Source organism: Ictidomys tridecemlineatus, chromosome 2, assembly GCF_052094955.1.
Source record: "Ictidomys tridecemlineatus isolate mIctTri1 chromosome 2, mIctTri1.hap1, whole genome shotgun sequence".
Classification (NCBI taxonomy): Eukaryota; Metazoa; Chordata; class Mammalia; order Rodentia; family Sciuridae; genus Ictidomys; species Ictidomys tridecemlineatus.
This window is the reverse complement of record NC_135478.1, coordinates 118,346,136-118,362,289: the sequence shown is the minus strand read 5'-3', so window position 1 is coordinate 118,362,289 and position 16,154 is coordinate 118,346,136. Positions and strand designations below refer to the sequence as shown.

Below are 16,154 nucleotides of genomic sequence, written 5' to 3'. Positions count from 1 at the left end.
AGGAAATTTAGCCTAAAATTATTTTCATGTGTTCTACCCATTCTTTGTTTTGAAATTGACAGCTGTCTTTCCACAGTAGCCCAGTACACCATTTTTACCATAGTGATTGGGAGCCTCTGTACATGGCTGGACATACACATGTGCATATCCTGTCCAGCCAGGCTTTAGAATCTTTGATTAATAGCCCCTCTTTTCTCAGCCCTAGCATGGTATTTTGTTCATAGAGAGTGCTCAGTAACTAGCTGTCAAATGAGGTAATAAACAAATGAGATCTAAGACATTGCTTCCAGTTTTGGAGTTTTATAAATCACAATTGCTTAATTTTGCATTTTTTCCTGCTTTATTTTTCTTAAATGAACAACATACTCTATGTTAATTAACGTGAACTGAATTAGAGGGTAGATCATAGGGGGGAGAATATCCAGAAACGAATACAGTAGAGTGTTTAAAACTGAACTAGGAAACAGTGATTCAAAGGGAGGTAAATATCAATAAGCCACTAAGAGATATTCTTAGACAGAATCAGCGAAAAGCCCCCAGGGACACTTCTGAAAGGAGAGAGCAGTGTTATCAGCTCTCCCTTTATCAACCATTTGTGTTTTTTCATGAAACTCACCTCCTTATCTCTTTAAGCAGACTCTGATAAAAGATCGCAGACTTAGTAGTATGTTTTTTCTTGACTTCCAAAGCTACTTTAATTTCTCATAAACACCAAGATAATCTCACTTAAGCTAAGTGCTTTCTCCCCTTTCAGGCAGAGCCTATTTTCCTGCTCCTCAGCTTGAGGAGGGTTAATATTGGCTCTGAATGAACATCTGCTGGCCCCATATTGACACAGGAATAAATTATTCAGCATGTAGTATTTGGGAATTTAAAAGCTCCATGATGAATTCTACAAAACTATATTATGTCTCTGACATTCTAGGGTTTCATTATTTTGTCTTCAATTATTCACAAAGGTCTTTTCACCTCTCAAACACGTATGGGATTCTGGAGATCCAGCGAGCCCACGGCTGAAACGATGGAAGACTATATTAAGATGTGATTTTCTCCTGTTGGTTTTGGTACTATTTGTCTTTGGGGAGGACTCAAAATCCCTTCTTCTATGCTTAAAACTGAGATCCATTTACTGTCAATGTGAGCTCTTTGGTTTGGGGAGCACAGATTGTCAGGAGATGTCCTTTATGTGCAATGTGACCAGCCCCTGCCTGGTCACTCTGGAGAGGTACTCTTAGGATTTCACAGTGATCTTTAAACTTTATTTACTATAAACCATTAACTGGGCTGCCTGACTGTGCACCAAGTGGCACTTTAAGATCTAACGTCAAGCAAGGGGGGTCTCCTGAATGCCTCTTGAATCAGCTGCTGCTTTTCTCTTGGCGTGGTAACTCCAGCCTGATTTGCTCCTGATTGCATTGTTGTGGTGGTGCCCACTAACTCAGGGGTCCTTAAGAGGATGTGTGCATGTGAGTGTGTGCACATGTGCGCTTGTGTGGGGGAGATCCCGTGATTTCAGAAGAAGCTGATTACAGAAATATAATCTCACCCATGTTCTGTGTAGCTGAGAGTGTGAACTGTCTTCTCATCTAACCTAATCCAGACTTCAAAAATATTCCATCATTGCTGAATTTTCCATTCCTATGATTAACCCCAAGGCAGATTTTTAGAGTTTGAGCAAAACACATCAAACCATAAAAAGCCAACTTTTTTGATGACTAACTAAATATTATTAGTCCTTTGAAAGGGATAGAAGCTAAGAATTGAGACCCAGATTTTCTTTTTTTAAAGTTCTTTTTCATGTATTTATATTGGTAATTATAATTATGCATAATAGTGGAATTCATTGTTATGTGTTTGTACATATACACAACATAAAAATATAATTTGTCAATATTGTTCCCAATATCTCCCCTTTCCCTCTCCTCCTTCCTCCCCTTGGTCCCTTTCCTCTTCTGCCTGTTTCCCTTCTCTTTTTATGGGGAGATCCAGATTTTCTTACAATATTAATTCATACACAGAATGCATCCTATTCCTAAAATTGCTAGTGAATTTGCTGGATGCACAGAATATATAATCAGAAAGTAAGTCAATATAGCTATGAGAAAAGTGTACACCATCTGAAATGCAGTTAATATTTAAACTTGCTCCTTCAGTACAGCTTTTATAGCCTTCTCCAGTTGCTGTTTTATATACAGTGTATAAGAGAGGGATGAGGAAGGTGAGAGATAATGGATCTGTCTCCTTCCCTTACTGTGTCCTCTCTGCTAATGAGTTAGCTACAGAAAGAGGTGCATTTACTCTTTGAACCTTCTAGACATGTACTGTACATGTGTGCCAATTTCCTACATGGAGACAGCATTACTCTCATCTTCAAGGTAACATAATGTTAGTAGGTTGATTTCTTAGAAGTGTTGGGCACTCTGGGGGATTATTAGTACTGTACTGGGATTATGTCATTCATTCACTGCTTATTTTGCCAATTAATGCAAAATTAATTCAGATATTTTTAAGTTATGGTAAGAAACTATTTGTTTTCATATTTTGCCCCAATATGCAATGACAGATTGTAATAATTGCTTACATTTTATGTAACTGTTTACAAAACATTTTATTTGATCTCACTGTATCCTCACAGTTTCTAGTGGCACAGATGTGACAGGGATTATCTCTATTTCACTGAAGAGTGAACTGAGGCCCACAGAGGTGGTGACTTGCTTAAGGTCACAGGGGAAGCTGCAGAGCTGAGATGGGAACTGGACTCTGGGCTCTTTTCCAGGGCTCTTTGCTGGACCTCCGGTCTGAGATGGTTCTTCTTAGCTTTCCCTCCACTATTCTTTTATACTCTTCAGGCAGATGGATGGGCATTTATTCTGTTCTGATAATGGACATGGATTATGTCCCCATCTGCTTGGTGGAAAATCAGTGACTATACTAAGCAATGTCCATTTAAAATATTAAATTGCATCAAAACTTATGACATTTAAAGTGCTTTTACAATTTAGTTAAGATAACAGTTTCGTCTGTTTCCATATAATTACAGAGGTTTTGAGTCATTTTAATTTAGCAGACTGGAAAAATATGACCTCTGGCTACGTGGCCTTTTCATTTCTCTCTCTCTCTCTCTCTCTCTCTCTCTCTCTCTCTCTCTCTCTGTGTGTGTGTGTGTGTGTAACAGATGAACTTGGGAGCTTTCATTACTTTCTGCTCTGCTTTTCCAAGGGCAATAACTGTCTCCGCTGCTGCAACCCCTAAGCCACCACCTCCTATCTGCTGACAGCAGTCAGGATTTCCATGTGACACAGAGCAGAAGATTATTGATTTTGTTTTTTTGTGTCAGGGCACTGTGTGTGTCACTTGAGGTGGTCTTGTGGGCATTTAGTTCATCAGTGATTATGCACAGGACCCACTTTAGCTTGAGCTGGGAAGGAAATGTCAAACAGGAAAGGACTGGGACGATTCTTTTAAGAGTGAACATCAGGGAATTTATACTAGAGAGAAACACTGAGCTGTCACTTCTCCTTCAGCATTTCACTTTGATTTCCACTTGGCATGTTTAAAGAGCCTGACATTTCGTTTCTCTGTGTGCACTTGAGCAGGGAGTATGGGATCAGAAGCCATCGATTGCTTAGCAGTAGTCTATAACTCTTAAGTAGCATTTGGTCATGAATGAAAGCTCCGCACATTTGGAAATCAGCCCCCAAATAATTGGGTCTATCTGCAGCCTGTGGAGGTCTGCCCTGCTCTGGCTCAGATGTGGGGATGAGGATCTGGTTCAGTGAGGCTGCAGGGAGCCTCAGCTCGTCTCAGGTGAAAGCTAATTCTAAGGACTTCAGAAGATCTGTGTGTCATCTTGAGAGCTTTCTTAGCACACTGGGCTTCCCTTGGAATACACAGTGGTCTTTACAGAATCCTTAGAATTGGCCTCTTACAGTCATTTAAGTAGTCCTGTGCAGAGAACCCAGTGAGTCCCTGACAGCAGCTCTTCCTTCAGCCCCAGCTACATTGTACCTTTCAGTGATGAGCAGCACAACGAAGGACTTAGGCCACCATGCAGGTGGGCAGCAGCCAGACCAACGTCTCTTACTTTTAGGCCACCCCTTTGGGTCTGCAGTTACTCCTGGTGTCTTGGAAAGTAAGGACTGTTTTTTTTTTTTTCCTATAAATTTGACCCTAGAGGGAATCTTCTGTCACAGTTAGAGGTGCAGACTTTAAAATGGCTTAGAACAGTAATAATATGCTTGACTCATTCCTGTTCACTCTTGAGTGGCAAATCTGCGTTTGGTTTGATTGGTTGATACCAGTCTGGTGGGTTTTAGGGGAGATGTCCCAACCCTTGCTTTAAGCCCTCCCTTGTGGAAGTGAGCATGTGTGATGTTGGTCCTTTTGCCCTTCTCAGGGGGCCAAGCCTGCCCTGAATGAGGTCTGAGTGAGCAGGTAGCTCCGGTGTTAGATGGTGTCTGCACTTACATAATGCCTGACTGATATAGAAATCATTGCTGCTCTGATACTGTGGGGAAACACAATTAACAGAGCTTTAGGAATGAAATATGAAATGGAGTGGAGTGCACTGTGAATGAGACTGGTAGAAAAGTAGAAGGAATTGAAGACGCATGTACTGAGGAAAAAAGGGTGGTGACTTTCAAGAGCTTTTCAAAAATTTAAAATTTTTAATTTGTTTCCACTTTCATCACCTCACTGAATATTTTTTCTTCAAGTTTTATTTCACCTGCTTGTTCCTTGACTGTTACTTTTGTTTGTTTTCCTTTTCTCTCTTTAGGTTGTGTCTTTGTTACGCTCCTGCAGGGTGCTTATCCACGCCTTCCCCTCCCCCCTCATGGCCCAGGATAACTTTTATTTCCTCCCACCCTTTTTCTGCTCCCCTTCCTCTAAATCGTCCACATTGTCTGCTCTGTGAGAGTCTTGTGTGCTACAGAGACAGGCGTTGTGTGAAGTGTACACCAAGGATGATCATTAGGCCATTTTTATGGATACACAGAAAGATTATGTTCACAGGTCCCACTGTCTGTCACCTGCGAGAGCTGTTGGTAGCCACCTGCCCTAACAGGTGATAGCTGTGGACTATTGTCAGCCCACTTGGATCTCCTGCTTTCAAACTCTGGTGAGGATTTGGAGCTGTTGTCACTCCTTCCAGGTTCTAGAAGTTTCCATGAATATAAAATAGCTTCAGTGTTTCAGATAAGAGCTGTTGGCCAGTGCGTGTCCTCATCCGTCATCATTCCAGTTGCAGTCCCTAATCCAGGCTGACACATTAGAGTAAAAGTAACACAGTACCAAAGGGTACTCCATTTTGGCATGTTTTGTGATTTTGGGCACAAAGCCTGATGTACTATGATCCAACGTGGGGAGTTTATCTCCCAGATCCGCTGCCTAATACTGGATGGTCTCGTGCTACTTTGTTACCCTTCTGAGCCTCAATTTCTTCTCAGGAAAATGGGCTAGCAGTACCTGTTTCACAGGTGGTGGTAGAGATTAGAGGATTGCATGTCTGAAAAGGCATCCAGGATAGTAACTGATAACTAATAATGTTTTGTTTCTTCCACACAAACCACTCCCTACCAACACCCTGAAGATAGAACAAAAACTTAAATATGTGTAGGCAGCAAGAATGATTCAGGTTAGGTATAAGAACTCATTTCTTGTCATGTGTAACTAAAAAGAACAAATAAAAAAGAGAAGAAATAATTTCATGCCCATGAATAGTGTCTTTTTTTCTGAGAGAAGGTTTTAATATTGAATGAATTCCCATTTATTTTAATATGATTTTGTTTGAAATGAGGATGGACTACGTAACTGTTCAAGATCCCCCCAAGCCCTGTAGTTTTATGATTCTTTGTTGTTTTTGCAAAACCAATATAATAAGCCTTTCTGGGTTTTAAATTCTGATTTCTATGCAGTAAAAGTCTTTGAAAAAGAGACTGAGCTTCATAAGAAATATTTCTTGTTTTTGTAACCGGAGCATTAATGTTTTTGTGATGATGTTTTCTCTTAAAAATAAAAACAACGAAAAATGAGTTTCTTTGCCAACCCTCAAAGTTGCTTTGCCTTGGGCTCTGTGAGCAAGCACAGGCAGAGCCATAAAAGGTCATGACAGGCACTGAGCAACCCAGCCTCCTTTGTTCCCCGACAAGAGTGGGCTGAGGTACAGGGAGGACAGGAGGCCTGGGGAGGAGATGGTTCTGGGCTTGGGATTCAATAGTCCCGTGCACTGTACAAGGAGTTTTAGGGGGTGATTATTAGCATTTTGCAGCAGTTATTATTTTTTTCCTTCCTGTGAGTTTTTATTTTGGGGTCTAGCTTTGAAAGTCCTATTAACTAGAACTTTTATTGGCTATAGCATGCTGTATTCCTTTGTGGTTCCAAATATTTGTGGTTGTTGTGGATTTTTCTTTTTAATCTCAGTTCCTGTGCTATTAAGACCAGCTGGTTAAAGTTATTTATTTTGATACAGAAAGGTATTCTGACTAAACCATGCTGAAAGAGACCCGTCAGGGAGGCAGCAGGCTGCAGTGGGAAGAGCAGGGGCTTTGAAGTCAGATCTGAGTGGCTTCAGGAATGTGTGTGACACCACGGGGCAGGCTGCTCGACCTCTCTGAGGCTGCTCTCCAATGCTGGATGGAAAATGGATCAGTAGACCTTATGTTTCAGGGTGGTTGGGAGCATTATGTAAAATGTCTGATATGTAAAAGTCTCCCTGTGGCAGCCCCTGTATTTCTTTTCCTTCCTCTTTGCCTCCTTATTCTTAAAAGAATGATTCAACCTCTGGTTTCCCAGGAGGACAGCGCCTTAGGAGCTCCTCTGGAGATGAAAGGAGAGAAAAACCCTCCCTTCCTCCTCTCATTAAGGTTCAGGAGATCCATTTTCCTGCTCACTGGGGAAACTTCCCTGTCTGGACCTTGGACTCTTATCTTGATGCAGATTAAAGAATGAAGAGGAATAGAGGATGACTACTGGTTTGGGGCTTAAATGGAAAGTCTGGCTGTTATGTGTGACCCTTCTTACCTTTAAGAATGCCAACCAGAAGAACAGACCTGTTATTTTTAGTTATATTTCCTATAAACGTTACAGATATTTAGCATGGTATAGAACCATTCCTACAGTCTCCTTAATGCTTTCAGATTCTTGGGTTTGGCTAGTCTAATGCTACCAAGAAGATATTTCTCACACCTTAGATCTTAAGTGTATTTCACAGGGATCTTAGTTTCAGAATTGGTTTGTGGTCCTGGGGAACTTAACCCAGGGCCTCGCACATGCTTGGTCAATGCTCTGTCACTGAGCTACATCCAGGCCCAATCTCAGATTCTTTACGCTGAGAAAGAAAACTGAAGAAATTTTGAGTTGAGATTATTTTAAAGAAAGCCTGGGGCTGAGGGTGCAGCTCAGTGGTAAGAACACTTGCCTGGCATGAATCCCCAGCAGTGCGAAAATTTTAAAATTTTTAAAAAAAATCTGGTTGAATTTGCTGTCTTTTCTTGGAAATGGTGCTTCAGGGAGTGTGTTTCTTTATTTCTCTCTGGTCAGCAGCTCTTCTTTAAGACAGAGGTAGAAGTTGCTTGTTTTGAACATGGCCTAATTTCTCAATTGTGTGCGAGATACCACACTAGATTGCTAGGCCAGGAACCACAGGATTGGGATATATGTGGTTAGCACGATCTGTTACAGGCATAGGCCAGATGCCAAATGACTAGGAGAATGAGGTTGTTTTAAAATAGTAAATGCTATTTGTTTCTATTGAATTTTATAGTATTGCTAAAGCGTGGCAGCGAATGTATACACATGTGGTTGTCTTCATCTATTAAAAATGATACATTTAATGGTGAAATAAAGACTCCTTTGTTCTTTCTCTAAGCTCCCCAAAGAAATTAAAAAATACCAGAATAATGGGTTAATGATGGGTTAATTAGTTAAATTTTTACTCTTTGCAAGAGTTTTTAAATAGGTAGAAGCTAGTTTTATACCTGCACTTGAAAGCTATAGAGTGGCTATATCTGGCTTGCAGAATGCATAACTCAGTGAAAAGGTTGGTGCAAACAGAACAGGCTCCAATAGATGCTTACAGATATTTGCACATGTTCCTCGTTTAAGCATGTCCATCATCAGTGCCACATCCTACAAAACTCACAAGAAGGACTTACCTGTGCTCCATAAAAGTAATCTTCAGAATTCTCAAAAGAGATAGAGGGCAGTGCTATACCTTTGTAACAAAAGCTTTTAAAGATAAATCTGATTTTTCCATCCAGGTTTTGCTTTCTAATCTCTAATTTATTTTATTCTAAAATGAAACTGGACTGGGGGTATAGCTTAGTGGTAGAGCACTTGCCTAGTATGTGGAAGGCCTGGGTTCAGTCCCCAGCAATGGAAAAAAATTAGGTAGAATCAAACAACTTTGTGGATTACATATTTTGGAGATGGTTGTCACTATTGAGTAAATCTGTAATCTTTGTATACATCACTCATAAGGTGTTGTGCTTTTCCTTATGGATGTACATGTGCATTCCCTCTGCACCAGCTAGAAGGTATCGTAGTGAATAGAATTATTTTCATCTTACTGTGTGTGTGTGTGTGTGTGTGTGTGTGTGTGTGAGAGAGAGAGAGAGAGAGAGAGAGAGAGAGAGAGAGAGAGAGAGAGAGAGAAACAGCCTAGCAGAGTCTAAAGTGAAGGAAAGGTGTTTGTAACTTCCTTTTTAGTAAAAACTTGAGTCTAGATCTGAGTGTCAAAGTCTCACATTTTTTGAAAACTAATCTCATTTCTCTTACCTGATTAGTCCCCATTATATAGTCAACAGTTTGCAAATTAGTCATGCTGTGTATATATACTAGTTTGATGTAATTATGGGGTGGCTTCAACTCTAAAATGTAAATCTGAGTGGGTCTGTAGAACAGGTGAGCACTTAACACATACTTTTTCATATATACACATGTATGCATCTGTATGTATTTTTGTGTGTGCTGTACACACAGACATATATAAATCCTAACTGACTTGTAAATCTTTCTCTGTTCACTTTTAGCTATGAAGATTATGTAAGTAAATGATTAAAACAATTTAGGCCAATATAAAAGGTGAGAAGAATTCCAAGCTTTGTAAAATAACATGTCTGAATTGGAAAATAGTGGCAACTTATAAACAAAAGTTAAAGTGATGGTCTGTGGGATTAAAAAATTGATTAATTTTTGCTGTGTTTTTATATTTTTCCTATATTTCCTAGAATGGAATTAGGAGTAATTAGAATAATCAGTCTTTAAAATAAATGTAATTTATTTATTTTAAAAATTTTTTTAGTTGTAATTGGACACAATACCTTTATTTTATTTGTTTGCTTGCTTATTTATTTATTTGTTTGTTTGTTTATTTCTATGTGATGCTGAGGATGGAACCCAGGGCCTTGCACATGCAAGGCGAGCACTCTACTGCTGAGCCACAACCCCAGCCCCTAATGTAATTTATTTTAAAGAGGTTTATTTCAAACAAATTTCCTTGAAAGAAATATTTTAAACTTATTTATTCTACCTTAAGAAATGTGATATTAGTATCAATAACTTTCGAGTTTGAATGTCAAACCTAACTGTAAAATTATTTTAAGTAATATTACCATTTAATTCTACCATTAAAATAACATGTTAGTCATATACTGAGAACATAGTTTTCTAAACAAGACCACATGCAGCAATTAGGAAATTTGAACTTACAAAACAGTGTTAACTCTATAAGCCAAAGATAGATAACTTTTTATTATAGAGGGTGTTTTCTTCTTTTTCCTCCTCTTCTTTCATTTTTTTAAAATTAATTTTTTAATTTATATATGACAGTGGAATGCATTACAATTCTTATTACACATATAGAGCACAGTTTTTCATATCTCTGGTTGTATACATAGTATATTCACACCAATTCGTGTCTTCATACATGTACTTTAAATAATAATGATCATCACATTCCACCATCATTAATAACCCCATGCCCCCTCCCTTCCCCTTTAACCTCTCTGCCCTATCAAGAGTTCGTCTATTTCTCCCATGCTCCCTCTCCCTATCCCACTATGAATCAGCCTCCTTATATCAAACAAAACATTTGGTGTTTGTTTTTTTGGGATTGGCTAACTTCACTTAGCATATCTTCTCTAGCTCTATCCATTTACCTTCAAATGCCATGATTTTATTCTCTTTTGTTGCTGAGTAATATTCCATTGTGTATATATGCCACTTTTTTTTATCCTTTCATGTACTGAAGGGCATCTAGGTTGGTTCCACAGTTTAGCCAAAACAATCTGTGAGGTTAATAGCGAACCTACATCTTGGAAGCAAATCTTTACTCCTCACACGTCAGATACAGCACTAATCTCTAGGGTATATAAAGAACTCAAAAAGCTAAGCACCAAAAAAACAAATGACCCAATCAACAAATGGGCCAGGGACATGAACAGACACTTCTCAGAAGAGGATATACAATTAATCAACAAGTATATGAAAAAAATGTTCATCACCACTAGCAATTAGAGAAATGCAAATCAAAACCACTCTAAGATTTCATCTCACTCCAGTCAGAATGGCAGCCATTATGAAGACAAACAACAATAAGTGTTGGCGAGGATGTGGGGGAAAAAGGTACATTCATTCATTGCTGGTAGAGTTGCAAATTGGTGCAGCCAATATGGAAAGCAATATGGAGATTTCTTGGAAAATTGGGACTGGAACCACCATTTGACCCAGTTATCCCTCTCCTCAGTCCTCCTCTTTTGGTACTGAGGGTTGAACCCAGGGGTGCTAAACCACTGAACCACATCCCCAGCCTTTTTTATTATTATTATTTTGAGACAGGGCGGGGGTGGAGTGGGGGGGGGTGGTCCCCGCTAAATTGCTGAGGCTGGCCTTGAACTTGCAATCCTGCCTCAGCTTCCTGAGTTGCTGAGATTATAGGCACATGCCACCATACCTGGCTTCAATACAGAGTTTTAAACTATGTTCAGAGTATAAACACATTTCAAAATTTATTAACATTAAATTTTTTTTAAAAAATTTTTATGATAACGCTGGGGTTGTAGCTCAGTGGTAGAGCACCTGCCTGGTATGGGCAAGGTACAAGGTTCAGTCCTTAGCACCATGAGGGCAAAAAAACCTCCAGAATTCTTTATGATAAAGCTTAGGTAGTTCAAAATTGCAAAAATCTGAAAGCAAATGATCAAGAAGTCCCTCAGATTAAAAAAGAAAAAAGAAATTTACTCATGATATTATGACTCTGCAATTAATTGAGCAATTTTTTCTTCTATTGTTTTGATACATTGGTCTCCAAATACCCATAATGCCTATTTGCATTTATCTGTAATTCATCTTTTTTTAAATATTTTTTTATTGGTTGTTCAAGACATTACAAAGCTCACGATATATCATCTTTCATACATTTGACTCAATTGGGTTATGAACTCCCATTTTTATCCCAAATACAAATTGCAGAATCACATCGGTTACACACTCAAATTTTTACATAATGGCATATTAGTGACTGTTGTATTCTGCTACCTTTCCTATCCCCTACTATCCCCCCTCCCCTCCCCTCCCATCATCCCTCTCTACCTCATCTGCTGTTGTTCAATTCTCTCCCTTGTTTCCTCCCCTTTCCCTTCACATCCTCTTCTATGTAATTTTGTGTAACATTGAGGGTCTCCTACCATTTCCATATGCTTTCCCTTCTCTCTCCCTTTCTCTCCCCCCACTCGTCTTTGTTTAATGTTAATCTTTTCCTCACGCTCTTCCTCCCTGTTCTGTTCTTAGTTGCTCTCTTTATATCAAAGAAGACATTTGGCATTTGTTTTTTCAGGATTGGCTAGCTTCACTTAGCATATTCTGCTCTAATGCCATCCATTTCCCTGCAAATTCTATGATTTTGTCATTTTTTATTGCTGCATAGTACTCCATTGTGTATAGTTGCCACATTTTTTTTTATCCATTCCTCTATTGAAAGGCATCTAGGTTGGTTCCACAGTCTAGCTATTGTGAATTGTGCTACTATGATCATTGATGTGGCAGTATCCCTATAGTATGCTCTTTTAAGATCCTCAGGGAATAGTCCGAGGAGGGCAATAGCTGGGTCAAATGGTGGATCCATTTCCAACTTTCCCAATTTGCAGTCCCACCATCAGTGTACAAGTGTACCCTTTTCCTCACATCCTCGCCAACACTTATTGTTGTTTGACTTCCTAATGGCTGCCAATCTTACTGGAGTGAGATGGTATCTTAGGGTGGTTTTGATTTGCATTTCTCTGACTGCTAGAGATGGTGAGCATTTTCTCATGTACTTGTTGATTGATTGTATGTCCTCCTCTGAGAAGTGTCTGTTCAAGTCCTTGGCCCATTTGTTGATTGGATTATTTGTTATCTTATAGTTTAATTTTTTGAGTTCTTTGTATATTCTGGATATTAGGGCTCTATCTGAAGTGTGAGGGGTAAAAATTTGTTCCCAGGATGTAGGCTCTCTATTTACCTCTCTTATTGTTTCTCTTGCTGAGAAAAAACTTTTTAGTTTAAGTAAGTCCCATTTATTTATTCTTGTTATTAACTCTTGGGCTATGGGCGTCCTATTAAGGAATTTGGAGCCTGACCCCACAGTATGTAGATCGTAGCCAACTTTTTCTTCTATCAGACGCAGTGTCTCTGATTTGATATCTAGCTCCTTGATCCATTTTGAGTTAACTTTTGTGCATGGCAAGAGAAAGGGATTCAGTTTCATTTTGTTGCATATGGATTTCCAATTTTCCCAGCACCATTTGTTGAAGATGCTATCCTTCCTCCATTGCATGCTTTTAGCCCCTTTATCAAATATAAGAAAGTTGTAATTTTGTGGATTGATCTCTGTGTCCTCTATTCTGTACCATTGGTCCACTCGCCTGTTTTGGTACCAGTACCATGCTGTTTTTGTTACTATTGCTTTGTAGTACAGTTTGAATTCTGGTATCGCTATACCTCCAGATTCACACTTCCGGCTTAGAATTGCTTTTGCTATTCTGGGTCTTTTGTTTTTCCATATGAATTTCATGATTGCTTTATATATTTCTACAAGAAATGCCGTTGAGATTTTAATTGGCATCGCATTAAACCTGTAGAGAACCTTGGGTAATGTCGCCATTTTGATGATGTTATTTCTGCCTATCCATGAACAGGGTACATTTTTCCATCTTCCAAGATCTTCTTCTATCTCTCTCTTTAGGGTTCTGTAGTTTTCATTGTATAAATCTTTCACCTCTTTTGTTAGGTTGATTCCCAAGTATTTTATTTTCTTTGAGGATATTGTGAATGGAGTGGTTTTCCTCATTTCCATTTCAGAAGTTTTGTTGCTGATATGCAGAAATGCCTTTGATTTATGCGTGTTGATTTTATATCCTGCCACTTTGCTGAATTCATTTATCAACTCTAGCAGTTTTTTTGTAGACCCTTTTGGGTCTGTTAAATATATTATCATGTCATCCGCATATAGTGATAATTTAAGTTCTTCTTTTCCTATTTCTATGCCTTTAATTTCTTTTGTCTGTCTAATTGCTATGGCTAGTATTTCAAGAACTAAATTGAATAGAAGTGGTGATAGAGGGCATCCCTGTCTTGTTCCAGATTTTAGAGGGAATGCCTTCAATTTTTCTCCATTTAGGATGATGCTAGCCTGAGGTTTAGCATATATAGCTTTTACAATGTTGAGGTAGATTCCTGTTATCCCTAGTTTTTCTAGTGTTTTGAACATAAAGGGATGCTGTAGTTTGTCAAATGCTTTTTCTGCATCTATCGAGATGATCACATGGTTCTTATCTTTAAGTCTATTGATGTGGTGAATAGTATTTATTGATTTCCATATATTGAACCAGCCTTGCATCCCAGGGATGAATCCTTCTTGATCATGGTGCACAATTTTTTTGATATGCTTTTGTATTCGATTTGCCAGGACTTTATTGAGAATGTTTGCATCCAAGTTCATTAGAGATATTGGTCTGTAGTTTTCTTTCTTTGAAGTGTCTTTGTCTGGTTTTGGGATTAGGGTGATGTTGGCCTCATAGAATGAATTTGGAAGAGCTCCTTCTTTTTCTATTTCTTGAAATAGCTTGAAAAGTATTGGTATTAATTCTTCTTTGAAGGTTTTGTAAAACTCCGCTGTATACCCATTCAGTCCAGGGCTTTTTTTGGTTGGTAGTCTTTTGATGGCTTCTTCAATTTCTTCCTTTGTTATTGGTCTGTTTAAATTGTGTGTGTCTTCCTGACTCAATCTGGGCAGATCGTATGACTTAAGAAATTTATCAATATCTTCACCATCTTCTATTTTATTGGAATATAGGGTTTCAAAATACTTTCTAATTATCTTCTGTATTTCTGTAGTGTCTGTTGTGATATTGCCTTTTTCATCCCGTATGTTAGTAATTTGAGTTCTCTCTCTTCTTCTCTTCGTTAGCATGGCTAAGGGCCTGTCGATCTTATTTATTTTTTCAAAGAACCAACTTTTAGTTTTTTCAATTTTTTCAGTGTTTTTTTTGTTTCAATTTCGTTGATGTCTGCTCTAATTTTAATTATTTCTTGTCTTCTACTACATTTGCTGTTGTTTTGCTCTTCCTTTTCTAGGTTTTTGAGGTGTAGTGTGAGTTCATTTACTTGTTGGTTTTTCCTTTTTTTTTGAGGAAAGAACTCCAAGAAATGAATTTCCCTCTTAAAACTGCTTTCATTGTGTCCCATAGATTCTGGTATGTTGTGTCTGTATTGTCATTTGTCTCTATGAATTTTTTTATCTCCTCCTTTATGTCTTTTGTAACCCATTGATCATTCAGTAACATATTGTTCATTTTCCATGTGATGTAGGATTTTTCTTCCTTCTTTTATGATTGATTACCAGTTTCATCCCATTATGATCAGATATGGTGCATGGTATTATCTCCACACCTTTATATTTACTAAGAGTTGCCCTATGGCATAATATATGGTCTATCTTTGAGTAGGATTCATGTGCTGCTGAGAAGAACGTGTATCCACTTGATGATGGTTGGTATATTCTATATATGTCGGTTAAGTGTAGGTTATTGATTGTGCTATTGAGTTCAATAGTTTCTTTATTGAGCTTTTGTCTAGAGGATCTGTCTAATGGTGAGAGCGGTGTGTTGAAGTCACCCATAATTATTGTGTTGTAGTCTATTTGACTCTTGAACTTGAGGAGAGTTTGTTTTATGAATGTTGCAGCTCCATTGTTTGGTGCATACAAATTGATAATTGTTATGTCTTGTTGGTGGATGGTTCCTTTTAACAGTATATAGTGTCCTTCTTCATCCCTTTTTGCCGGGTTTCAAAAAGGCTCAGGGGTCACTCTAGTTAACTGGGCTGACTGGGCTGCATGAAATAACCACACAAGAGACACAAATACCTTTTTCTTTGGGGTCGCTGTGACAGCTCCTCTGACCTTAAGGGTCTGCAGAAAGAGAGAGAGCGCGAGAGCACGCGCTGACCCCTTTTATTGAGGAGAAGCTATTCAAATGAGGCAAGGGGTCAGGTTTCAGGGGGCTGAGTCTGTCTTCATGATGTCCACTGTCAGCAGGTTGACTGACACCTGGGTAGGCCACACCCAAGGGCACAGTAAGAGAAGGAGACACACACAAGGCACTTCCATGGAAGATTCTATCCTAAACAGGGCAAGGGGTTATATTACAAAGGAACAGGTGAGCATAGCTTCACCCATGGGGCTGTAGCAAGACACACCCATTTCTGTGACTGAGTGCCTCAGCACCCAGCTGGGGAGTGTAACTCAGTCACCCATAAGGTTGGCCTCCCACACCTTTTGATTAACTTAGGTTTGAAGTTGATTTTATTCGATATGAGTATGGCCACTCCTGCTTGCTTCCGAGGGCCATGTGAGTGATATGATTTTTCCCAACCTTTTACCTTCAGCCTGTGTATGTCTTTTCCTATCATATGAGTCTCCTGAAGGCAGCATATTGTTGGATTTGTTTATTTTGATCCAGGTTACTAGCCTATGTCTCTTGATTGGTGAGTTTAGGCCATTAACATTTAAGGTTACAATTGAAATATGATTTGTACTTCCAGTCATGTTTATTTATTTATTTATTTTAGTTTGGCTAGTTTTTACTTTTTGGTTATTTTCTTCCCCCTTTACTGAGATA

The 16,154-nt window shown here is 38.7% G+C and overlaps 1 protein-coding gene across 4 annotated transcripts in view; it reads left to right on the top strand.

Moving 5' to 3' along the window:
* The window catches only part of Ttc28 (tetratricopeptide repeat domain 28), a 593,457-nt gene that overhangs the window by 275,771 nt on the left and 301,532 nt on the right, over positions 1-16,154 (top strand). The window lies entirely within an intron of this gene.